Genomic DNA, 26,979 nt, shown 5'->3' with positions numbered 1-26,979 from the left:
TGTAGTACCATGACCAGACTAAACTAGTAGATGGTGTAGTACCATGACCAGACTAAACTAGTAGATGATGTAGTACCATGACCAGACTAAACTATTAGATGGTGTAGTACCATGACCAGACTAAACTAGTAGATGATGATGTAGTACCATGACCAGACTAAACTAGTAGATGATGACCATGACCAGACTAAACTAGTAGATGATGATGATGTAGTTCCATGACCAGACTAAACTAGTAGATGGTGTAGTACCATGACCAGACTAAACTAGTAGATGATGATGTAGTACCATGACCAGACTAAACTAGTAGATGATGATGATGTAGTACCATGACCAGACTAAACTATTAGATGGTGTAGTACCATGACCAGACTAAACTAGTAGATGATGATGTAGTACCATGACCAGACTAAACTATTAGATGATGATGTAGTTCCATGACCAGACTAAACTAGTAGATGATGATGTAGTACCATGACCAGACTAAACTATTAGATGGTGTAGTACCATGACCAGACTAAACTAGTAGATGATGATGTAGTACCATGACCAGACTAAACTAGTAGATGATGATGATGTAGTTCCATGACCAGACTAAACTAGTAGATGATGATGATGTAGTACCATGACCAGACTAAACTATTAGATGATGATGATGTAGTACCATGACCAGACTAAACTATTAGATGGTGTAGTACCATGACCAGACTACACTAGTAGATGATGATGATGTAGTACCATGACCAGACTACACTAGTAGATGATGATGTAGTACCATGACCAGACTAAACTAGTAGATGATGATGATGTAGTACCATGACCAGACTACACTAGTAGATGATGATGATGTAGTACCATGACCAGACTAAACTAGTAGATGATGTAGTACCATGACCAGACTAAACTAGTAGATGATGGTGACGTAGTACCATGACCAGACTAAACTATTAGATGATGATGATGTAGTACCATGACCAGACTAAACTATTAGATGATGGTGATGTAGTACCATGACCAGACTAAACTATTAGATGATGGTGATGTAGTACCATGACCAGACTAAACTATTAGATGGTGTAGTACCATGACCAGACTAAACTATTAGATGATGGTGATGTAGTACCATGACCAGACTAAACTAGTAGATGATGATGTAGTACCATGACCAGACTAAACTAGTAGATGGTGTAGTACCATGACCAGACTAAACTAGTAGATGATGATGATGTAGTACCATGACCAGACTAATCTGGTAGATGATGATGTAGTACCATGACCAGACTAAACTATTAGATGATGATGTAGTACCATGACCAGACTAAACTATTAGATGATGTAGTACCATGACCAGACTAAACTATTAGATGATGATGATGTAGTACCATGACCAGACTAAACTAGTAGATGATGATGATGTAGTACCATGACCAGACTAAACTATTAGATGATGGTGATGTAGTACCATGACCAGACTAAACTATTAGATGATGATTATGTAGTACCATGACCAGACTAAACTATTAGATGATGGTGATGTAGTACCATGACCAGACTAAACTAGTAGATTATGATGTAGTACCATGACCAGACTAAACTAGTAGATGATGATGTAGTACCATGACCAGACTAAACTATTAGATGATGATGTAGTACCATGACCAGACTAAACTATTAGATGATGATGATGTAGTACCATGACCAGACTAAACTATTAGATGATGATGATGTAGTACCATGACCAGACTAAACTAGTAGATGATGATGTAGTACCATGACCAGACTAAACTAGTAGATGATGATGATGTAGTACCATGACCAGACTAAACTATTAGATGATGATGATGTAGTACCATGACCAGACTAAACTATTAGATGATGATGTAGTACCATGACCAGACTAAACTATTAGATGATGATGATGTAGTACCATGACCAGACTAAACTATTAGATGATGGTGACGTAGTACCATGACCAGACTAAACTATTAGATGATGATGTAGTACCATGACCAGACTAAACTATTAGATGATGATGATGTAGTACCATGACCAGACTAAACTAGTAGATGATGATGTAGTACCATGACCAGACTAAACTGGTAGATGATGATGTAGTACCATGGCCAGACTAAACTAGTAGATGATGATGTAGTACCATGACCAGACTAAACTATTAGATGATGATGTAGTACCATGACCAGACTAAACTATTAGATGATGATGTAGTACCATGACCAGACTAATCTCCTGTGTGTTCCAGGTGAACTCTGAGTTCTACACAGGGTGGCTGGACCACTGGGGGGACCAGCATGCTCAGGTGGACACCCAGAAGGTCAGCAGGATGCTGGGGGAGATGCTCAGCATGGGGGCCAGCGTCAACATGTAGGTCCTCGAACCCTCTGTGTATGATAGAAATGCTAAAGGTTTCATAAAAAAGGCAAATGTTTTAGCCATTCACTGATAAGACACTGAAAATAATGTGATTGGTAAGGAGCCGTAGTAAGGAACAATGTGATTGGTAAGGAACAATGTGATTGGTAAGGAGCCGTAGTAAGGAACAATGTGATTGGTATGGAACAATGTGATTGGTAAGGTGCCGTAGTAAGGAACAATGTGATTGGTAAGGTGCCATAGTAAGGAACAATGTGATTGGTATGGAACAATGTGATTGGTAAGGTGCCGTAGTAAGGAACAATGTGATTGGTAAGGTGCCGTAGTAAGGAACAATGTGATTGGTATGGAACAATGTGATTGGTAAGGTGCCGTAGTAAGGAACAATGTGATTGGTAAGGTGCCGTAGTAAGGAACAATGTGATTGGTAAGGAACAATGTGATTGGTAAGGAGCCGTAGAAAGGAACAATGTGATTGGTAAGGAACATGTGATTGGTAAGGAACAATGTGATTGGTAAGGTGCCGTAGTAAGGAACAATGTGATTGGTAAGGAACAATGTGATTGGTATGGAACAATGTGATTGGTAAGGAACAGTGTGATTGGTAAGGTGTTGTAGTAAGGAACAATGTGATTGGTAAGGTGCCGTAGTAAGGAACAATGTGATTGGTAAGGTGCCGTAGTAAGGAACAATGTGATTGGTAAGGAGCCGTAGTAAGGAACAATGTGATTGGTAAGGAACAATGTGATTGGTAAGGAGCCGTAGTAAGGAACAATGTGATTGGTAAGGAGCCGTAGTAAGGAACAATGTGATTGGTAAGGAACAATGTGATTGGTAAGGTGCCGTAGTAAGGAACAATGTGATTGGTAAGGTGCCATAGTAAGGAACAATGTGATTGGTAAGGTGCCATAGTAAGGAACAATGTGATTGGTAAGGTGCCGTAGTAAGGAACAATGTGATTGGTAAGGAACAATGTGATTGGTAAGGTGCCGTAGTAAGGAACAATGTGATTGGTAAGGTGCCATAGTAAGGAACAATATCATTGGTAAGGAACAATGTGATTGGTAAGGAGCCGTAGTAAGGAACAATGTGATTGGTAAGGAACAATGTGATTGGTAAGGTGCCGTAGTAAGGAACAATGTGATTGGTAAGGAGCCGTAGTAAGGAACAATGTGATTGGTAAGGAACAATGTGATTGGTAAGGTGCCGTAGTAAGGAACAATGTGATTGGTAAGGAACAATGTGATTGGTAAGGTGCCGTAGTAAGGAACAATGTGATTGGTAAGGAACAATGTGATTGGTAAGGTGCCGTAGTAAGGAACAATGTGATTGGTAAGGTGCCATAGTAAGGAACAATGTGATGGGTAAGGTGCCATAGTAAGGAACAATGTGATTGGTAAGGTGCCATAGTAAGGAACAATGTGATTGGTAAGGTGCCGTAGTAAGGAACAATGTGATTGGTAAGGTGCCGTAGTAAGGAACAATGTGATTGGTAAGGAACAATGTGATCGGTAAGGTGCCATAGTAAGGAACAATGTGATTGGTAAGGTGCCATTGTAAGGAACAATATCATTGGTAAGGAACAATGTGATTGGTAAGGAGCCGTAGTAAGGAACAATGTGATTGGTAAGGTGCCATAGTAAGGAACAATGTGATTGGTAAGGTGCCATAGTAAGGAACAATGTGATTGGTAAGGTGCCATAGTAAGGAACAATGTGATTGGTAAGGAACAATGTGATTGGTAAGGTGCCGTAGTAAGGAACAATGTGATTGGTAAGGAACAATGTGATTGGTAAGGTGCCGTAGTAAGGAACAATGTGATTGGTAAGGTGCCATAGTAAGGAACAATGTGATTGGTAAGGTGCCATAGTAAGGAACAATGTGATTGGTAAGGTGCCGTAGTAAGGAACAATGTGATTGGTAAGGAACAATGTGATTGGTAAGGTGCCGTAGTAAGGAACAATGTGATTGGTAAGGAGCCGTAATGAGAACAATGTGATTGGTAAGGTGCCGTAGTAAGGAACAATGTGATTGGTAAGGTGCCATAATAAGGAACAATGTGATTGGTAAGGAACAATGTGATTGGTAAGGTGCCGTAGTAAGGAACAATGTGATTGGTAAGGAACAATGTGATTGGTAAGGTGCCATAGTAAGGAACAATGTGATTGGTAAGGTGCCGTAGTAAGGAACAATGTGATTGGTAAGGTGCCATAGTAAGGAACAATGTGATTGGTAAGGTGCCGTAGTAAGGAACAATGTGATTGGTAAGGAACAATGTGATTTGTAAGGAACAATGTGATTGGTAAGGTGCCGTAGTAAGGAACAATGTGATTGGTAAGGTGCCATAGTAAGGAACAATGTGATTGGTAAGGTGTTGTAGTAAGGAACAATGTGATTGGTAAGGTGCCATAGTAAGGAACAATGTGATTGGTAAGGTGCCGTAGTAAGGAACAATGTGATTGGTAAGGTGCCGTAGTAAGGAACAATGTGATTGGTAAGGAGCCGTAGTAAGGAACAATGTGATTGGTAAGGTGCCGTAGTAAGGAACAATGTGATTGGTAAGGAGCCGTAGTAAGGAACAATGTGATTGGTAAGGTGCCGTAGTAAGGAACAATGTGATTTGTAAGGTGCCATAGTAAGGAACAATGTGATTGGTAAGGAACAATGTGATTGGTAAGGTGCCGTAGTAAGGAACAATGTGATTGGTAAGGAACAATGTGATTGGTAAGGTGCCGTAGTAAGGAACAATGTGATTGGTAAGGTGCCATAGTAAGGAACAATGTGATTGGTAAGGTGCCGTAGTAAGGAACAATGTGATGGGTAAGGTGCCGTAGTAAGGAACAATGTGATTGGTAAGGAACAATGTGATTTGTAAGGAACAATGTGATTGGTAAGGTGCCGTAGTAAGGAACAATGTGATTGGTAAGGTGCCATAGTAAGGAACAATGTGATTGGTAAGGTGTTGTAGTAAGGAACAATGTGATTGGTATGGAACAATGTGATTGGTAAGGTACCGTAGTAAGGAACAGTGTGATTGGTAAGGTGTTGTAGTAAGGAACAATGTGATTGGTAAGGTGCCGTAGTAAGGAACAATGTGATTGGTAAGGTGCCGTAGTAAGGAACAATGTGATTGGTAAGGAGCCGTAGTAAGGAACAATGTGATTGGTAAGGAACAATGTGATCGGTAAGGTGCCATAGTAAGGAACAATGTGATTGGTAAGGAGCCGTAGTAAGGAACAATGTGATTGGTAAGGTGCCATAGTAAGGAACAATATCATTGGTAAGGAGCCGTAGTAAGGAACAATGTGATTGGTAAGGTGCCGTAGTAAGGAACAATGTGATTGGTAAGGAGCCGTAGTAAGGAACAATGTGATTGGTAAGGAACAATGTGATTGGTAAGGTGCCGTAGTAAGGAACAATGTGATTGGTAAGGTGCCATAGTAAGGAACAATGTGATTGGTAAGGTGCCATAGTAAGGAACAATGTGATTGGTAAGGTGCCGTAGTAAGGAACAATGTGATTGGTAAGGAACAATGTGATTGGTAAGGTGCCATAGTAAGGAACAATATCATTGGTAAGGAACAATGTGATTGGTAAGGAGCCGTAGTAAGGAACAATGTGATTGGTAAGGAACAATGTGATTGGTAAGGTGCCGTAGTAAGGAACAATGTGATTGGTAAGGAACAATGTGATTGGTAAGGTGCCGTAGTAAGGAACAATGTGATTGGTAAGGAACAATGTGATTGGTAAGGTGCCGTAGTAAGGAACAATGTGATTGGTAAGGTGCCATAGTAAGGAACAATGTGATGGGTAAGGTGCCATAGTAAGGAACAATGTGATTGGTAAGGTGCCATAGTAAGGAACAATGTGATTGGTAAGGTGCCGTAGTAAGGAACAATGTGATTGGTAAGGTGCCGTAGTAAGGAACAATGTGATCGGTAAGGTGCCATAGTAAGGAACAATGTGATTGGTAAGGTGCCATTGTAAGGAACAATATCATTGGTAAGGAACAATGTGATTGGTAAGGAGCCGTAGTAAGAAACAATGTGATTGGTAAGGTGCCATAGTAAGGAACAATGTGATTGGTAAGGTGCCATAGTAAGGAACAATGTGATTGGTAAGGTGCCATAGTAAGGAACAATGTGATTGGTAAGGAACAATGTGATTGGTAAGGTGCCGTAGTAAGGAACAATGTGATTGGTAAGGAACAATGTGATTGGTAAGGTGCCGTAGTAAGGAACAATGTGATTGGTAAGGTGCCATAGTAAGGAACAATGTGATTGGTAAGGTGCCATAGTAAGGAACAATGTGATTGGTAAGGTGCCATAGTAAGGAACAATGTGATTGGTAAGGAACAATGTGATTGGTAAGGTGCCGTAGTAAGGAACAATGTGATTGGTAAGGAGCCGTAGTAAGGAACAATGTGATTGGTAAGGTGCCGTAGTAAGGAACAATGTGATTGGTAAGGTGCCATAATAAGGAACAATGTGATTGGTAAGGAACAATGTGATTGGTAAGGTGCCGTAGTATGGAACAATGTGATTGGTAAGGAACAATGTGATTGGTAAGGTGCCATAGTAAGGAACAATGTGATTGGTAAGGTGCCGTAGTAAGGAACAATGTGATTGGTAAGGTGCCATAGTAAGGAACAATGTGATTGGTAAGGTGCCGTAGTAAGGAACAATGTGATTGGTAAGGAACAATGTGATTGGTAAGGTGCCGTAGTAAGGAACAATGTGATTGGTAAGGTGCCATAGTAAGGAACAATGTGATTGGTAAGGTGTTGTAGTAAGGAACAATGTGATTGGTAAGGTGCCATAGTAAGGAACAATGTGATTGGTAAGGTGCCGTAGTAAGGAACAATGTGATTGGTAAGGTGCCGTAGTAAGGAACAATGTGATTGGTAAGGAGCCGTAGTAAGGAACAATGTGATTGGTAAGGAGCCGTAGTAAGGAACAATGTGATTGGTAAGGAACAATGTGATTGGTAAGGTGCCGTAGTAAGGAACAATGTGATTGGTAAGGAGCCGTAGTAAGGAACAATGTGATTGGTAAGGTGCCGTAGTAAGGAACAATGTGATTGGTAAGGAGCCGTAGTAAGGAACAATGTGATTGGTAAGGTGCCGTAGTAAGGAACAATGTGATTTGTAAGGTGCCATAGTAAGGAACAATGTGATTGGTAAGGAACAATGTGATTGGTAAGGTGCCGTAGTAAGGAACAATGTGATTGGTAAGGAACAATGTGATTGGTAAGGTGCCGTAGTAAGGAACAATGTGATTGGTTAGGTGCCATAGTAATGAACAATGTGATTGGTAAGGTGCCGTAGTAAGGAACAATGTGATGGGTAAGGTGCCGTAGTAAGGAACAATGTGATTGGTAAGGAACAATGTGATTTGTAAGGAACAATGTGATTGGTAAGGTGCCGTAGTAAGGAACAATGTGATTGGTAAGGTGCCATAGTAAGGAACAATGTGATTGGTAAGGTGTTGTAGTAAGGAACAATGTGATTGGTAAGGTGCCATAGTAAGGAACAATATGATTGGTAAGGTGCCGTAGTAAGGAACAATGTGATTGGTAAGGTGCCGTAGTAAGGAACAATGTGATTGGTAAGGAGCCGTAGTAAGGAACAATGTGATTGGTAAGGTGCCGTAGTAAGGAACAATGTGATTGGTAAGGAGCCGTAGTAAGGAACAATGTGATTGGTAAGGTGCCGTAGTAAGGAACAATGTGATTGGTAAGGTGCCGTAGTAAGGAACAATGTGATTGGTAAGGAACAATGTGATTGGTAAGGTGCCGTAGTAAGGAACAATGTGATTGGTAAGGTGCCATAGTAAGGAACAATGTGATTGGTAAGGTGTTGTAGTAAGGAACAATGTGATTGGTAAGGTGCCGTAGTAAGGAACAATGTGATTGGTAAGGTGTTGTAGTAAGGAACAATGTGATTGGTAAGGTGCCGTAGTAAGGAACAATGTGATTGGTAAGGTGCCATAGTAAGGAACAATGTGATTGGTAAGGAGCCGTAGTAAGGAACTATGTGATTGGTAAGGTGCCATAGTAAGGAACAATGTGATTGGTAAGGTGTTGTAGTAAGGAACAATGTGATTGGTAAGGAGCCGTAGTAAGGAACAATGTGATTGGTAAGGTGTTGTAGTAAGGAACAATGTGATTGGTAAGGTGTTGTAGTAAGGAACAATGTGATTGGTAAGGTGCCATAATAAGGAACAATGTGATTGGTAAGGTGTTGTAGTAAGGAACAAGCTAAATGAATCAGCTTTTTTTTAATCATCCCACACAACATAACAACAGCAGTTGTTCTATTCTCTTTACCAATCACATTGTTCCTTACCATTGTTCTATTCTCTTTACCAATCACATTGTTCCTTACCATTGTTCTATTCTCTATACCAATCACATTGTTCCTTACCATTGTTCTATTCTCTTTACCAATCACATTGTTCCTTACCATTGTTCTATTCTCTTTACCAATCACATTGTTCCTTACCATTGTTCTATTATCTTTACCAATCACATTGTTCCTTACCATTGTTCTATTCTCTTTACCAATCACATTGTTCCTTACCATTGTTCTATTATCTTTACCAATCACATTGTTCCTTACCATTGTTCTATTCTCTATACCAATCACATTGTTCCTTACCATTGTTCTATTCTCTTTACCAATCACATTGTTCCTTACCATTGTTCTATTCTCTTTACCAATCACATTGTTCCTTACCATTGTTCTATTCTCTTTACCAATCACATTGTTCCTTACCATTGTTCTATTCTCTTTACCAATCACATTGTTCCTTACCATTGTTCTATTCTCTTTACCAATCACATTGTTCCTTACCATTGTTCTATTCTCTTTACCAATCACATTGTTCCTTACCATTGTTCTATTCTCTCACTACAGGTATATGTTTGAAGGAGGGACCAACTTTGGCTACTGGAATGGTTGGTTTAATAGCCTGTATCAATATTTCCTTCATTAAGTCTCGTATACCAATCATTTAATACTGTCAAAGTATTGTTCCCTCATGTTAACCCTGTACGAGCAGCTGTTGTCGTGTTAACCCTGTTGTCGTGTTAACCCTGTTGTCGTGTTAACCCTGTAGGATCAGATGTATAACTGTTGTCTTGTTAACCCTGTAGGATCAGATGTAGTCGTGTTAACCCTGTAGGATCAGATGTAGTTGTGTTAACCCTGTAGGATCAGATGTAGTCGTGTTAACCCTGTAGGATCAGATGTAGTCGTGTTAACCCTGTAGGATCAGATGTAGTTGTGTTAACCCTGTAGGATCAGATGTAGTCGTGTTAACCCTGTAGGATCAGATGTAGTTGTGTTAACCCTGTAGGATCAGATGTAGTTGTGTTAACCCTGTAGGATCAGATGTAGTCGTGTTAACCCTGTAGGATCAGATGTAGTCGTGTTAACCCTGTTGTCGTGTTAACCCTGTTGTCGTGTTAACCCTGTAGGATCAGATGTATAACTGTTGTCTTGTTAACCCTGTAGGATCAGATGTAGTCGTGTTAACCCTGTAGGATCAGATGTAGTTGTGTTAACCCTGTAGGATCAGATGTAGTTGTGTTAACCCTGTAGGATCAGATGTAGTCGTGTTAACCCTGTAGGATCAGATGTAGTCGTGTTAACCCTGTAGGATCAGATGTAGTCGTGTTAACCCTGTAGGATCAGATGTAGTTGTGTTAACCCTGTAGGATCAGATGTAGTCGTGTTAACCCTGTAGGATCAGATGTAGTTGTGTTAACCCTGTAGGATCAGATGTAGTTGTGTTAACCCTGTAGGATCAGATGTAGTCGTGTTAACCCTGTAGGATCAGATGTAGTCGTGTTAACCCTGTAGGATCAGATGTAGTTGTGTTAACCCTGTAGGATCAGATGTAGTCGTGTTAACCCTGTAGGATCAGATGTAGTTGTGTTAACCCTGTAGGATCAGATGTAGTCGTGTTAACCCTGTAGGATCAGATGTAGTTGTGTTAACCCTGTAGGATCAGATGTAGTCGTGTTAACCCTGTAGGATCAGATGTAGTTGTGTTAACCCTGTAGGATCAGATGTAGTTGTGTTAACCCTGTAGGATCAGATGTATAACTGTTGTCTTGTTAACCCTGTAGGATCAGATGTAGTCGTGTTAACCCTGTAGGATCAGATGTAGTCGTGTTAACCCTGTAGGATCAGATATAGTTGTGTTAACCCTGTAGGATCAGATGTATAACTGTTGTCTTGTTAACCCTGTAGGATCAGATGAAAAACTGTAGTTGTGTTAACCCTGTAGGATCAGATGAAAAACTAGTTGTGTTAACCCTGTAGGATCAGATGTAGTCGTGTTAACCCTGTAGGATCAGATGTATAACTGTAGTTGTGTTAACCCTGTAGGATCAGATGTAGTTGTGTTAACCCTGTAGGATCAGATGTAGTTGTGTTAACCCTGTAGGATCCGATGTAGTTGTGTTAACCCTGTAGGATCAGATGTAGTTTTGTTAACCCTGTAGGATCAGATGTATAACTGTTGTCTTGTTAACGCTGTAGGATCAGATGTAGTTGTGTTAACCCTGTAGGATCAGATGTAGTTGTGTTAACCCTGTAGGATCAGATGTAGTTGTGTTAACCCTGTAGGATCAGATGTAGTTGTGTTTACCCTGTAGGATCAGATGTAGTTGTGTTAACCCTGTAGGATCAGATGTAGTCGTGTTAACCCTGTAGGATCAGATGTAGTTGTGTTAACCTTGTACGATCAGATGTATAACTGTTGTCGTGTTAACCCTGTAGGATCAGATGTAGTTGTGTTAACCCTGTAGGATCAGATGTATAACTGTTGTCGTGTTAACCCTGTAGGATCAGATGTAGTTGTGTTAACCCTGTAGGATCAGATGTAGTCGTGTTAACCCTGTAGGATCAGATGTATAACTGTTGTCTTGTTAACCCTGTAGGATCAGATGTAGTCGTGTTAACCCTGTAGGATCAGATGTAGTTGTGTTAACCCTGTAGGATCAGATGTAGTTGTGTTAACCCTGTAGGATCAGATGTAGTTGTGTTAACCCTGTAGGATCAGATGTAGTTGTGTTAACCCTGTAGGATCAGATGTATAACTGTAGTTGTGTTAACCCTGTAGGATCAGATGTAGTCGTGTTAACCCTGTAGGATCAGATGTAGTCGTGTTAACCCTGTAGGATCAGATGTAGTTGTGTTAACCCTGTAGGATCAGATGTAGTTGTGTTAACCCTGTAGGATCAGATGTAGTTGTGTTAACCCTGTAGGATCAGATGTATAACTGTTGTCTTGTTAACCCTGTAGGATCAGATGTAGTCGTGTTAACCCTGTAGGATCAGATGTAGTCGTGTTAACCCTGTAGGATCAGATATAGTTGTGTTAACCCTGTAGGATCAGATGTATAACTGTTGTCTTGTTAACCCTGTAGGATCAGATGAAAAACTGTAGTTGTGTTAACCCTGTAGGATCAGATGAAAAACTAGTTGTGTTAACCCTGTAGGATCAGATGTAGTCGTGTTAACCCTGTAGGATCAGATGTATAACTGTAGTTGTGTTAACCCTGTAGGATCAGATGTAGTTGTGTTAACCCTGTAGGATCAGATGTAGTTGTGTTAACCCTGTAGGATCCGATGTAGTTGTGTTAACCCTGTAGGATCAGATGTAGTTGTGTTAACCCTGTAGGATCAGATGTATAACTGTTGTCTTGTTAACGCTGTAGGATCAGATGTAGTTGTGTTAACCCTGTAGGATCAGATGTAGTTGTGTTAACCCTGTAGGATCAGATGTAGTTGTGTTAACCCTGTAGGATCAGATGTAGTTGTGTTTACCCTGTAGGATCAGATGTAGTTGTGTTAACCCTGTAGGATCAGATGTAGTCGTGTTAACCCTGTAGGATCAGATGTAGTTGTGTTAACCTTGTACGATCAGATGTATAACTGTTGTCGTGTTAACCCTGTAGGATCAGATGTAGTTGTGTTAACCCTGTAGGATCAGATGTATAACTGTTGTCGTGTTAACCCTGTAGGATCAGATGTAGTTGTGTTAACCCTGTAGGATCAGATGTAGTCGTGTTAACCCTGTAGGATCAGATGTATAACTGTTGTCTTGTTAACCCTGTAGGATCAGATGTAGTCGTGTTAACCCTGTAGGATCAGATGTAGTTGTGTTAACCCTGTAGGATCAGATGTAGTTGTGTTAACCCTGTAGGATCAGATGTAGTTGTGTTAACCCTGTAGGATCAGATGTAGTTGTGTTAACCCTGTAGGATCAGATGTATAACTGTAGTTGTGTTAACCCTGTAGGATCAGATGTAGTCGTGTTAACCCTGTAGGATCAGATGTAGTCGTGTTAACCCTGTAGGATCAGATGTAGTTGTGTTAACCCTGTAGGATCAGATGTAGTTGTGTTAACCCTGTAGGATCAGATGTATAACTGTTGTCTTGTTAACCCTGTAGGATCAGATGTAGTCGTGTTAACCCTGTAGGATCAGATGTAGTTGTGTTAACCCTGTAGGATCAGATGTAGTCGTGTTAACCCTGTAGGATCAGATGTAGTTGTGTTAACCCTGTAGGATCAGATGTAGTTGTGTTAACCCTGTAGGATCAGATGTGTAACTGTTGTCTTGTTAACCCTGTAGGAGCGGACCATGGTAACAGGTTTAGGTCGGTAGTGACCAGTTATGACTACAACGCCCCTCTGTCTGAGGCAGGAGACCCTACAGAGAAACTACTAGCCATACGGGACACCATCAGCAAGGTAACACTCCTTAACCTGTCCTAACCCAGTAGAGAATATAATGGCCATACGGAACACCATCACCATGGTAACAAGCCTAACCATTAACCTGTCCTAACCCAGTAGAGAATATACTGGCCATACGGGACACCATCAGCAAGGTAACACTCCTTAACCTGTCCTAACCCAGTAGAGAATATACTGGCCCTACGGAACACCATCACCATGGTAACAAGCCTAACCATTAACCTGTCCTAACCCAGTAGAGAATATACTGGCCATACGGGACACCATCACCATGGTAACAACCCTTAACCTGTCCTAACCCAGTAGAGAATATACTGTCCATACGGGACACCATCACCATGGTAACAAGCCTAACCCTCAACCTGTCCTAACCCAGTAGAGAATATACTGGCCATACGGAACACCATCACCATGGTAACAACCCTTAACCTGTCCTAACCCAGTAGAGAATATACTGGCCATATGGAACACCATCACCATGGTAACAACCCTTAACCTGTCCTAACCCAGTAGAGAATATACTGGCCATACGGAACACCATCACCATGGTAACATGCCTAACCCTTAACCTGTCCTAACCCAGAAGAGAATATATTGGCCATACGGGACACCATCACCATGGTAACAACCCATAACCTGTCCTAACCCAGTAGAGAATATACTGGCCATACGGGACACCATCACCATGGTAACAAGACTGGGACAAACCCACAGGACTCAGTTCATCTTAGGTTATGTCCCAAATGGCACTCTATGCCCTATATAGTGCACTACTTGACCAAGACCCATAGTGCTCTAGTGTATTATATAGGGCATACTAGGATGCACGGGCTCTGTTCAAAAGTATCACACTATATAGAGAGGCATTTGATGACATATATGGTATTGAAGACATGTATGTTGTATGTTAATACTGGCTATATTTTCCCCTTTCTAGTTCAGAGACATCCCTGTGGGTCCCATGCCCCCAGCCTCTCCCAAGATGGCCTATGGCTTTGTGACTCTGACAATGGTATGGGCTTATTACAGCATACTTTACTACCAGGACCCAGCCTTATTACAGCATACTTTACTACCAGGACCCAGCCTTATTACAGCATACTTTAGTACCAGGACCCAGCCTTATTACAGCATACTTTACTACCAGGACCCAGCCTTATTACAGCATACTTTACTACCAGGACCCAGCCTTATTACAGCATACTTTAGTACCAGGACCCAGCCTTATTACAGCATACTTTACAACTAGGACCCAGCCTTATTATAGCATACTTTACAACCAGGACCCAGCCTTATTACAGCATACTTTACTACCATGACCCATCCTTATTACAGCATACTTTACTACCATGACCCATCCTTATTACATCATACTTTACTTCCAGGACCCAGCTTTATTACAGCATACTTTACTACCAGGACCCAGCCTTATTACAGCATACTTTACTACCAGGACCCAGCCTTATGACAGCATACTTTACTTCCAGGACCCAGCCTTATTACAGCATACTTTACTACCAGGACCCAGCCTTATTACAGCATACTTTACTACCAGGACCCAGCCTTATTACAGCATACTTTACTACCAGGACCCAGCCTTATTACAGCATACTTTACTACCAGGACCCAGCCTTATTACAGCATACTTTACTACCAGGACCCAGCCTTATTACAGCATACTTTACTACCAGGACCCAGCCTTATTACAGCATACTTTACTACCAGGACCCAGCCTTATTACAGCATACTTTACTACCATGACCCATCCTTATTACAGCATACTTTACTACCATGACCCATCCTTATTACAGCATACTTTACTACCATGACCCATCCTTATTACATCATACTTTACTTCCAGGACCCAGCCTTATTACAGCATACTTTACTTCCAGGACCCAGCCTTATTACAGCATACTTTACTACCATGACCCATCCTTATTACAGCATACTTTACTACCATGACCCATCCTTATTACAGCATACTTTACTACCATGACCCATCCTTATTACATCATACTTTACTTCCAGGACCCAGCCTTATTACAGCATACTTTACTACCAGGACCCAGCCTTATTACAGCATACTTTACTACCAGGACCCAGCCTTATTACAGCATACTTTACTACCAGGACCCAGCCTTATTACAGCATACTTTACTACCAGGACCCAGCCTTATGACAGCATACTTTACTACCAGGACCCAGCCTTATTACAGCATACTTTACTACAAGGACCCAGCCTTATTACAGCATACTTTACTACCAGGACCCAGCCTTATTACAGCATACTTTACAACCAGGACCCAGCCTTATTACAGCATACTTTACTACCAGGACCCAGCCTTATTACAGCATACTTTACTACCAGGACCCAGCCTTATTACAGCATACTTTACAACCAGGACCCAGCCTTATTACAGCATACTTTACTACCAGGGCCCAGTCTTATTACAGCATACTTTACCATCAACCACCACAGTGCCTTATTACAGCACTAGAGAGTGTGTGGCCACTTGGAACACTACTAAGTCCTCTCACTAACCCCCAGTCTGGAGAGGTGTGTGGCCACTTGGAGACAGCAGTAAGTCCTCTCACTAACCCCCAGTCTGGAGAGGTGTGTGGCCACTTGGAGACAGCAGTAAGTCCTCTCACTAACCCCCAGTCTGGAGAGCTGTGTGGCCACTTGGAGACAGCAGTAAGTCCTCTCACTAACTCCCAGTCTGGAGGGTGTGTGGCCACTTGGAGACAGCAGTAAGTCCTCTCACTAACCCCCAGTCTGGAGAGCTGTGTGGCCACTTGGAGACAGCAGTAAGTCCTCTCACTAACTCCCAGTCTGGAGAGGTGTGTGGCCACTTGGAGACAGCAGTAAGTCCTCTCACTAACCCCCAGTCTGGAGAGGTGTGTGGCCACTTGGAGACAGCAGTAAGTCCTCTCACTAACCCCCAGTCTGGAGAGGTGTGTGGCCACTTAGAGACACTAGTAAGTCCTCTCACTAACCCCCAGTCTGGAGAGGTGTGTGGCCACTTGGAGACAGCAGTAAGTCCTCTCACTAACCCCCAGTCTGGAGAGGTGTGTGGCCACTTGGAGACAGCAGTAAGTCCTCTCACTAACCCCCAGTCTGGAGAGGTGTGTGGCCACTTGGAGACAGCAGTAAGTCCTCTCACTAACCCCCAGTCTGGAGAGGTGTGTGGCCACTTGGAGACAGCAGTAAGTCCTCTCACTAACCCCCAGTCTGGAGAGGTGTGTGGCCACTTGGAGACAGCAGTAAGTCCTCTCACTAACCCCCAGTCTGGAGAGTGTGTGGCCACTTGGAGACAGCAGTAAGTCCTCTCACTAACCCCAGTCTGGAGAGGTGTGTGGCCACTTGGAGACAGCAGTAAGTCCTCTCACTACCCCCCAGTCTGGAGAGGTGTGTGGCCACTTGGAGACAGCAGTAAGTCCTCTCACTAACCCCCAGTCTGGAGAGCTGTGTGGCCACTTGGAGACAGCAGTAAGTCCTCTCACTAACTCCCAGTCTGGAGAGGTGTGTGGCCACTTGGAGACAGCAGTAAGTCCTCTCACTAACCCCCAGTCTGGAGAGGTGTGTGGCCACTTGGAGACAGCAGTAAGTCCTCTCACTAACCCCAGTCTGGAGGTGTGTGGCCACTTGGAGACAGCAGTAAGTCCTCTCACTAACCCCCAGTCTGGAGAGGTGTGTGGCCACTTGGAGACAGCAGTAAGTCCTCTCACTAACCCCCAGTCTGGAGAGGTGTGTGGCCACTTGGAGACAGCAGTAAGTCCTCTCACTAACCCCCAGTCTGGAGAGGTGTGTGGCCACTTGGAGACAGCAGTAAGTCCTCTCACTAACCCCCAGTCTGGAGAGGTGTGTGGCCACTTGGAGACAGCAGTAAGTCCTCTCACTAACCCCCAGTCTGGAGAGGTGTGTGGCCACTTGGAGACAGCAGTAAGTCCTCTCACTAACCCCCAGTCTGGAGAGGTGTGTGGCCATAGAGACACTAGTAAGTCCTCTCACTAACCCCCAGTCTGGAGAGGTGTGTGGCCACTTGGAGACACTAGTAAGTCCTCTCACTAACCCCCAGTCTGGAGAGGTGTGTGGCCACTTGGAGACAGCAGTTAGTCCTCTCACTAACCCCCAGTCTGGAGAGGTGTGTGGCCACTTGGAGACACTAGTAAGTCCTCTCACTAACCCCCAGTCTGGAGAGGTGTGTGGCCACTTGGAGACAGCAGTAAGTCCTCTCACTAACCCCCAGTCTGGAGAGGTGTGTGGCCACTTGGAGACAGCAGTAAGTCCTCTCACTAACCCCCAGTCTGGAGAGGTGTGTGGCCACTTAGAGACACTAGTAAGTCCTCTCACTAACCCCCAGTCTGGAGAGGTGTGTGGCCACTTGGAGACACTAGTAAGTCCTCTCACTAACCCCCAGTCTGGAGAGGTGTGTGGCCACTTGGAGACACTAGTAAGTCCTCTCATTCAACCCCTTGTCATAGTGTTTTCTTATGTTGTACCTACCCCACATATTCTGGTCATGTTACTGAATGTATCCAGAGTATTTTCAGATTCCGTTATCAACAAATGTGTCGAAAAGTCCAGTATATGTAAAACGCACATAAAATCAACAGTGTGATGTGTGGAAGCAAGTCTTGTTTGTATTCCTCCCCTTATAGTGGAATCAGTGTATTCTGCCAAAAGCGAGAGAAACTGCTCACCCTGAGGCGGGGCTCCCAGGAGCAGGGGACTTTAATGCAGGGAAACTTAAATCTGTTTTTCCACATTTCTTTCAACAAGTTAAATGTGCAAACAGAGGAAAAACTCTGGACCACCTTTACTCTAGACACAGAGAGACGCGTACAAAGCTCTCCCTCACCCTCCATTTGGCAAATCTGACCATTGATGAAGCCAGTGACTGATGTATTGTACTTCTCAATGCCATCAGAGGAATCCCAGAACATCTTGGATTCAGAGTGAATGTTACATTTAGAGTGAATGTTACATTTAGAGGGTGAATGTTACATTTAGAGAGTGAATGTTACATTTAGAGTGAATGTTACATTTAGAGTGAATGTTACATTTAGAGTAAATGTTACATTTAGAGTGAATGTTACATTTAGAGTGAATGTTACATTTAGAGAGTGAATGTTACATTTAGAGAGTGAATGTTACATTTAGAGTGAATGTTACATTTAGAGTGAATGTTACATTTAGAGTGAATGTTACATTTAGAGAGTGAATGTTACATTTAGAGAGTGAATGTTACATTTAGAGAGTGAATGTTACATTTAGAGAGTGAATGTTACATTTAGAGAGTGAATGTTACATTTAGAGGGTGAATGTTACATTTAGAGGGTGAATGTTACATTTAGAGGGTGAATGTTACATTTAGAGTGAATGTTACATTTAGAGAGTGAATGTTACATTTAGAGGGTGAATGTTACATTTAGAGAGTGAATGTTACATTTAGAGAGTGAATGTTACATTTAGAGTGAATGTTACATTTAGAGTGAATGTTACATTTAGAGAGTGAATGTTACATTTAGAGAGTGAATGTTACATTTAGAGAGTGAATGTTACATTTAGAGAGTGAATGTTACATTTAGAGAGTGAATGTTACATTTAGAGGGTGAATGTTACATTTAGAGAGTGAATGTTACAGATGAAAGGCCTATTGTCATTGTTAAAAATGTGAATTGTGAAACATAAAATGTAAAATTTCTTATAATACCATTAATATTTCCAAATTTTAATTCTTGGAATAAACTATATATATATATATTGAGATAAACTTTTGTTATTGACCAAATACGTATTTTCCACCATAATTTGCAAATAAATTCATTAAAAATCCTACAATGTGATTTTCTGGATTTTTCCTTCTCATTTTGTCTGTCATAGTTGAAGTGGACCTATGATGAAAATTACAGGCCTCTCTCATCTTTTTAAGTGGGAGAACTTGCACAATTGGTGGCTGACTAAATACTTTTTTGCCCCACTGTATATATATATATGTATGCTTTATCTACCAAAGAAATGTGTGGACGACCTGCAGGTTGTAAACCAATGCCCTAAGAGAAATAAATCACAGTACAACATGATGTATGACTTCAATGTCTGCTCTATTTGGTAGGTAGGGAACCTCAGCAGCCTGTTGGACACGCTGTCACCTCAGGGTCCTGTCCGCTCACTGTACCCTCTGTCTTTTGAAGAGATGAAACAGGTAGGTCTCTATCCTGGGACACCACCAGGTATAGTTATGGAAGGTAGGTCTCTATCCTGGGACACCACCTGGTATAGTTATGGAAGGTAGGTCTCTATCCTGGGACACCACCTGGTATAGTTATGGAAGGTAGGTCTCTATCCTGGGACACCACCTGGTATAGTTATGGAAGGTAGGTCTCTATCCTGGGACACCACCTGGTATAGTTATGGAAGGTAGGTCTCTATCCTGGGACACCACCTGGTGTAGTTATGGAAGGTAGGTCTCTATCCTGGGACACCATCTGGTATAGTTATGGAAGGTAGGTCTCTATCCTGGGACACCACCTGGTATAGTTATGAAAGGTAGGTCTCTATCCTGGGACACCACCTGGTATAGTTATGGAAGGTAGGTCTCTATCCTGGGACACCACCTGGTATAGTTATGGAAGGTAGGTCTCTATCCTGGGACACCACCAGGTATAGTTATGGAAGGTAGGTCTCTATCCTGGGACACCACCTGGTATAGTTATGGAAGGTAGATCTCTATCCTGGGACACCATCTGGTATAGTTATGGAAGGTAGGTCTCTATCCTGGGACACCATCTGGTATAGTTATGGAAGGTAGGTCTCTATCCTGGGACACCACCTGGTATAGTTATGGAAGGTAGATCTCTATCCTGGGACACCACCTGGTATAGTTATGGAAGGTAGGTCTCTATCCTGGGACACCACCTGGTATAGTTATGGAAGGTAGATCTCTATCCTGGGACACCACCTGATGTAGTTTTGGTAGGTAGGTCTCTATCCTGGGACACCATCTGGTATAGTTATGGAAGGTAGGTCTCTATCCTGGGACACCACCTGGTATAGTTATGGAAGGTAGGTCTCTATCCTGGGACACCACCTGGTGGAAGGTAGATCTAAGAAACCATTCACATTGTTTTAACTTGACTTCATGTGTTTAATGTTGTACCTGTTCTGTTGGCTAGTACTATGGCTTCATGCTGTACCGGACCAAGCTGCCCAGGGACCTGCCAGAAGACACACCCCTAATCTCTCCTCTGAATGGGGTTCATGACCGGGCATATGTCTCGGTCTGTGGGGTAGGTGTCTCGGTCTGTGGGGTAGGTGTCTCTGTCTGTGGGGTAGGTGTCTCTGTCTGTGGGGTAGGTGTCTCTCTGTCTGTGGGGTAGGTGTCTGTCTTAATGGGGTAGGTGTCTGTCTTAATGGGGGTAGGTGTCTCTCTGTCTGTGGGGTAGGTGTCTCTCTGTCTGTCTTAATGGGGGTAGGTGTCTGTCTTAATGGGGGTAGGTGTCTCTCTGTCTGTGGGGTAGGTGTCTCTCTGTCTGTGGGGTAGGTGTCTCTCTGTCTGTGGGGTAGGTGTCTCTCTGTCTGTGGGGTAGGTGTCTCTCTGTCTGTGGGGTAGGTGTCTCTCTGTCTGTGGGGTAGGTGTCTCTCTGTCTGTGGGGTAGGTGTCTCTCTGTCTGTGGGGTAGGTGTCTCTCTGTCTGTGGGGTAGGTGTCTCTCTGTCTGTGGGGTAGGTGTCTCTCTGTCTGTCTTAATGGGGGTAGGTGTCTCTGTCTGTCTTAATGGGGGTAGGTGTCTCTGTCTGTCTTAATGGGGGTAGGTGTCTCTGTCTGTCTTAATGGGGGTAGGTGTCTCTGTCTGTCTTAATGGGGGTAGGTGTCTGTCACACCACTAGTGCTGTCCTCGTCTGGTCATTCAGGACCTCTACTGGTGGTAAAAACGCTGCTGACTATACCGAGCACATGCGTGTTGATTTTGTCCATCCACACCAGATGGGATTATGACACGCAGGCTGAAATATCAAAACGACCTCTGAAAAAACTATATTAATTTGGGGACAGGATCTTTGTAGAATTTTGAGTCACACAAAATCATGTGATCTCTACTGTGACATTTAAATCTAATCCACAGATAACAAGGGGAAGCCTAGTAAATTCCTAAAACTTCTCTTCTTCAGTAGTCGTCGTCTTCTGCGGATTTTATCTGGCGGTTGGCAACCAACTTTAAAGGTGCATTACCACCACCAACTGGACTGGAGTGTGGACTTCAGTTCATCTTTCAAACACCCACGTGGGTATATGCTCCTAACAACCAATGAGATTGGAGAGGCGGGACTTGCGGCGCGTCTAAGAGAACCATGTTCTATTTCCTGGCTGTGCAGACGCTCAGTTTGGATTAAATTATTAACATGTCTGTGTACATTTAATTTTGCAACGTGAGCGCCTGGTCAGAATGTCAGGCGCCGTTCCTGAATCTTCGAGTATTCAATGTTGTACAGAGGTTGTGTGATGGTTTTGTCCTGTTAACATGTTGTAGAGGTTGTGTGATGGTCAGCATGTTGTAGAGGTTGTGTGATGGTCAGCATGTTGTAGAGAGGTTGTGTGATGGTTTTGTCCTGTCAACATGTTGTAGAGGTTGTGTGATGGTCAGCATGTTGTAGAGGTTGTGTGATGGTCAGCATGTTGTAGAGGTTGTGTGATGGTTTTGTCCTGTCAACATGTTGTACAGAGGTTGTGTTATGGTCAGCATGTTGTACAGAGGTTGTGTGATGGTCAACATGTTACAGAGGTTGTGTGATGGTTTTGTCCTGTCAACACGTTGTAGAGGTTGTGTGATGGTCAGCATGTTGTACAGAGGTTGTGTGATGGTCAGCATGTTGTAGAGGTTGTGTGATGGTTTGTCCTGTCAACACGTTGTAGAGGTTGTGTGATGGTCAGCATGTTGTACAGAGGTTGTGTGATGGTTTTGTCCTGTCAGCATGTTGTACAGAGGTTGTGTGATGGTTTTGTCCTGTCAACATGTTGTACAGAGGTTGTGTGATGGTTTTGTCCCGTCAACATGTTGTACAGAGGTTGTGTGATGGTCAACATGTTGTAGAGGTTGTGTGATGGTCAACATGTTGTAGAGGTTGTGTGATGGTCTGCATGTTGTACAGAGGTTGTGTGATGGTCTGCATGTTGTACAGAGGTTGTGTGATGGTCAACATGTTGTAGAGATTGTGTGATGGTCAACATGTTGTAGAGGTTGTGTGATGGTCAACATGTTGTAGAGGTTGTGTGATGGTCAACATGTTGTAGAGGTTGTGTGATGGTCAACATGTTGTAGAGGTTGTGTGATGGTCAACATGTTGTAGAGGTTGTGTGATGGTCAACATGTTGTAGAGGTTGTGTGATGGTCAACATGTTGTAGAGGTTGTGTGATGGTCAACATGTTGTACAGAGGTTGTGTGATGGTCTGCATGTTGTACAGAGGTTGTGTGATGGTCTGCATGTTGTACAGAGGTTGTGTGATGGTCTGCATGTTGTACAGAGGTTGTGTGATGGTCTGCATGTTGTACAGAGGTTATGTGATGGTCTGCATGTTGTACAGAGGTTGTGTGATGGTCTGCATGTTGTACAGAGGTTGCGTGATGGTCAGCATGTTGTAGAGAGGTTGTGTGATGGTCAACATGTTGTAGAGGTTGTGTCCTGTCAACATGTTGTAGAGGTTGTGTGATGGTCAACATGTTGTAGAGGTTGTGTGATGGTCAACATGTTGTAGAGGTTGTGTGATGGTTTTGTCCTGTCAACATGTTGTAGAGGTTGTGTGATGGTCAACATGTTGTAGAGGTTGTGTGATGGTCAACATGTTGTAGAGGTTGTGTGATGGTCAACATGTTGTAGGGGTTGTGTGATGGTCAACATGTTGTAGAGGTTGTGTGATGGTCTGCATGTTGTACAGAGGTTGTGTGATGGTCTGCATGTTGTACAGAGGTTGTGTGATGGTCTGCATGTTGTACAGAGGTTGTGTGATGGTCTGCATGTTGTACAGAGGTTGTGTGATGGTCTGCATGTTGTACAGAGGTTGTGTGATGGTCAGCATGTTGTAGAGAGGTTGTGTGATGGTTTTGTCCTGTCAACATGTTGTAGAGGTTGTGTGATGGTCAACATGTTGTAGAGGTTGTGTGATGGTCAACATGTTGTACAGAGGTTGTGTGATGGTTTTGTCCTGTCAACATGTTGTAGAGGTTGTGTGATGGTCAACATGTTGTAGAGAGGTTGTGTGATGGTCAACATGTTGTACAGAGGTTGTGTGATGGTTTTGTCCTGTCAGCATGTTGTAGAGAGGTTGTGTGATGGTCTGCATGTTGTACAGAGGTTGTGTGATGGTCAGCATGTTGTAGAGAGGTTGTGTGATGGTTTTGTCCTGTCAACATGTTGTAGAGGTTGTGTGATGGTCAACATGTTGTAGCAGTTGTGTGATGGTCAACATGTTGTAGAGAGGTTGTGTGATGGTCAACATGTTGTAGAGAGGTTGTGTGATGGTTTTGTCCAGTCAGCATGTTGTAGAGAGGTTGTGTGATGGTCTGCATGTTGTACAGAGGTCGTGTGATGGTCTGCATGTTGTACAGAGGTTGTGTGATGGTCTGCATGTTGTACAGAGGTTGTGTGATGGTTTTGTCCTGTCTGCATGTTGTAGAGGTTGTGTGATGGTCTGCATGTTGTACAGAGGTTGTGTGATGGTCAGCATGTTGTACAGAGGTTGTGTGATGGTCAGCATGTTGTAGAGAGGTTGTGTGATGGTTTTGTCCTGTCTGCATGTTGTACAGAGGTTGTGTGATGGTTTTGTCCTGTCAACATGTTGTAGAGGTTGTGTGATGGTCAACATGTTGTAGAGGTTGTGTGATGGTCAACATGTTGTAGAGGTTGTGTGATGGTTTTGTCCTGTCAGCATGTTGTAGAGGTTGTGTGATGGTCAGCATGTTGTACAGAGGTTGTGTGATGGTCAACATGTTGTAGAGGTTGTGTGATGGTTGTGTCCTGTCAACATGTTGTACAGAGGTTGTGTGATGGTCAACATGTTGTAGAGGTTGTGTGATGGTCAGCATGTTGTAGAGGTTGTGTGATGGTCAACATGTTGTAGAGAGGTTGTGTGATGGTCTGCATGTTGTACAGAGGTTGTGTGATGGTCTGCATGTTGTACAGAGGTTGTGTGATGGTATGCATGTTGTACAGAGGTTGTGTGATGGTCTGCATGTTGTACAGAGGTTGTGTGATGGTCTGCATGTTGTACAGAGGTTGTGTGATGGTCTGCATGTTGTACAGAGGTTGTGTGATGGTCTGCATGTTGTACAGAGGTTGTGTGATGGTCTGCATGTTGTACAGAGGTTGTGTGATGGTCTGCATGTTGTACAGAGGTTGTGTGATGGTCTGCATGTTGTACAGAGGTTGTGTGATGGTCTGCATGTTGTACAGAGGTTGTGTGATGGTCTGCATGTTGTACAGAGGTTGTGTGATGGTCTGCATGTTGTACAGAGGTTGTGTGATGGTCTGCATGTTGTACAGAGATTGTGTGATGGTCTGCATGTTGTACAGAGGTTGTGTGATGGTCTGCATGTTGTACAGAGGTTGTGTGATGGTCTGCATGTTGTACAGAGGTTGTGTGATGGTCTGCATGTTGTACAGAGGTTGTGTGATGGTCTGCATGTTGTACAGAGATTGTGTGATGGTCTGCATGTTGTACAGAGGTTGTGTGATGGTCTGCATGTTGTACAGAGGTTGTGTGATGGTCTGCATGTTGTACAGAGGTTGTGTGATGGTTTTGTTCTGTTCTGTCAGCATGTTGTAGAGGTTGTGTGATGGTTTTGTCCTGTCAGCATGTTGTAGAGGTTGTGTGATGGTTTTGTCCTGTCAGCATGTTGTAGAGGTTGTGTGATGGTTTTGTCCTGTCAGCATGTTGTAGAGAGGTTGTGTGATGGTTTTGTCCTGTCAGCATGTTGTAGAGGTTGTGTGATGGTTTTGTCCTGTCAGCATGTTGTAGAGAGGTTGTGTGATGGTCAGCATGTTGTACAGAGGTTGTGTGATGGTCTGCATGTTGTACAGAGGTTGTTTCCTGCTCCTATACAGGTGTTCCAGGGGCTGCTGGAGAGAGACACGACTCTGGTGATGAACGTAACAGGGAAACAGGGGGACCAGGTTGATGTTCTAGTAGAGAACATGGGGTGAGTCAACTTTGGCAGCAAGATCAACGACTTCAAGGCAAGTCTTCTCCAACTTCAGTAGACAGACACGTGTTTTATATCTTGATCTGAATAAAATAGAGGTTTTAGCAGGTCAAGATTTATGCAAGTGAGGTGCGTTGGTCCCATAAAAGATCCACACTCCAATATCAAAAGAGAAACAATTCAGTTATGAGTTTACAACAGGAATATTCACGGAAATATTCGTCAAATGGATAGCCAAATCCCAGATCGGTTTGTGTTCTTGCCAAGCCAAACTTCTCGTGATAATGAGTAAAAAGGAGTTGGCATGATAGCACAAATAGTCTGGCACTCAGGCTAAGGAATGGACACACAGTCAAGCATCTGTAGACGAGCCCAGGGTCTTGAAATGACTGGGAGCCACAACTGGGAGCCAGTGGAGAGTTCAGAGCAAGGTGATAATCCTTAATGACAATGAGTTGGCAAAAGCACTAACAGTCTGGCACTCAGGCTAAGGAATGGACTTACAGTTGATTTGTCGGTCATGTCTGTGTTTTGCAGGGCCTGTTGAGTAACCTGATCCTTGGTAACGATGTGCTGACAGATTGGCAGATCTACCGTCTGGACATTGATGGAGCCATCGCCTCCGGATGGCCCCAGTCAGGCCAGCGACGCTCCCCGCCCAACCCAGTCAGAGGGCCCTCAGATGGGCCAGTCTTCTACCAGGGCACCCTGCCTCCCAACGGTCTGGCCTGGGACACCTTTCTCCGGCTCAATGAATGGAGCAAGGTGAGGACATAATCAATACTGAGTCTTTTTACCATCTGGCTCACTAAGTACAGAAATAATAGTGTAGTACTTATCCAACATGGAGATCGATGAACACAATGGCTGAACAGGAGTCAAACAGACGTGTGTTCACCATGAGTTCCTTCTTGGGGTCAAATCCTCCACTGAGACCGTCTCCCCTCTGCCTCTCCACTGCACCCAGGGACAGGTGTGGATCAACGGGGTGAACCTGGGCAGGTACTGGCCTAAGAGAGGTCCCCAGCAGACCCTGTACGTCCCGGGGCCCCTGCTCAGCCCCACCCAGCCAAACAACATCACAGTCCTGGAGCTGGAGAGGGCCCCTTCTCACACCAGGGTCCTCTTCATGGACCGGCCCCAGCTCAACAGCACTGCTGGCAAGACATCACAGCTACAGACAACAGACAGACATGACACCACAGCCAGACAGACAGACATCACAGCTACAGACATCACAGCTACAGACCACAGACATGACAGACATGACACCACAGCCAGACAGACAGACATCACAGCTACAGACAACAGACAGACAGACACAGACATTACAGACCAGAGACAGACATGACAGCTACATTACATTACATTTAAGTCATTTAGCAGACGCTCTTATTCAGAGCGACTTACAAATTGGTGCATTCACAGACCACAGAGACAGACATCACAGCTACAGACCAGAGACAGACATGACATCACAGCTACAGGCCACAGACAGACAGACATGACATCACAGCTACAGGCCACAGACAGACAGACATGACATCACAGCTACAGGCCACAGACAGACAGACATGACAGCTACAGACAGACAGACAGACATGACATCACAGC

General features: G+C 43.4%; 1 pseudogene; it reads left to right on the top strand.

Annotated features, from left to right (window-relative positions):
• The first annotated feature begins 2,260 nt into the window (after positions 1-2,260).
• On the top strand, positions 2,261-26,605 carry LOC124028914 (annotated as a pseudogene).
• Positions 26,606-26,979: the final 374 nt, after the last annotated feature.

Source organism: Oncorhynchus gorbuscha, unplaced genomic scaffold (genome assembly GCF_021184085.1).
Source record: "Oncorhynchus gorbuscha isolate QuinsamMale2020 ecotype Even-year unplaced genomic scaffold, OgorEven_v1.0 Un_scaffold_5020, whole genome shotgun sequence".
Lineage (NCBI taxonomy): Eukaryota > Metazoa > Chordata > Actinopteri > Salmoniformes > Salmonidae > Oncorhynchus > Oncorhynchus gorbuscha.
Note: the sequence above shows the minus strand (reverse complement) of the source record. Positions and strands in the feature narration are given on the sequence as shown.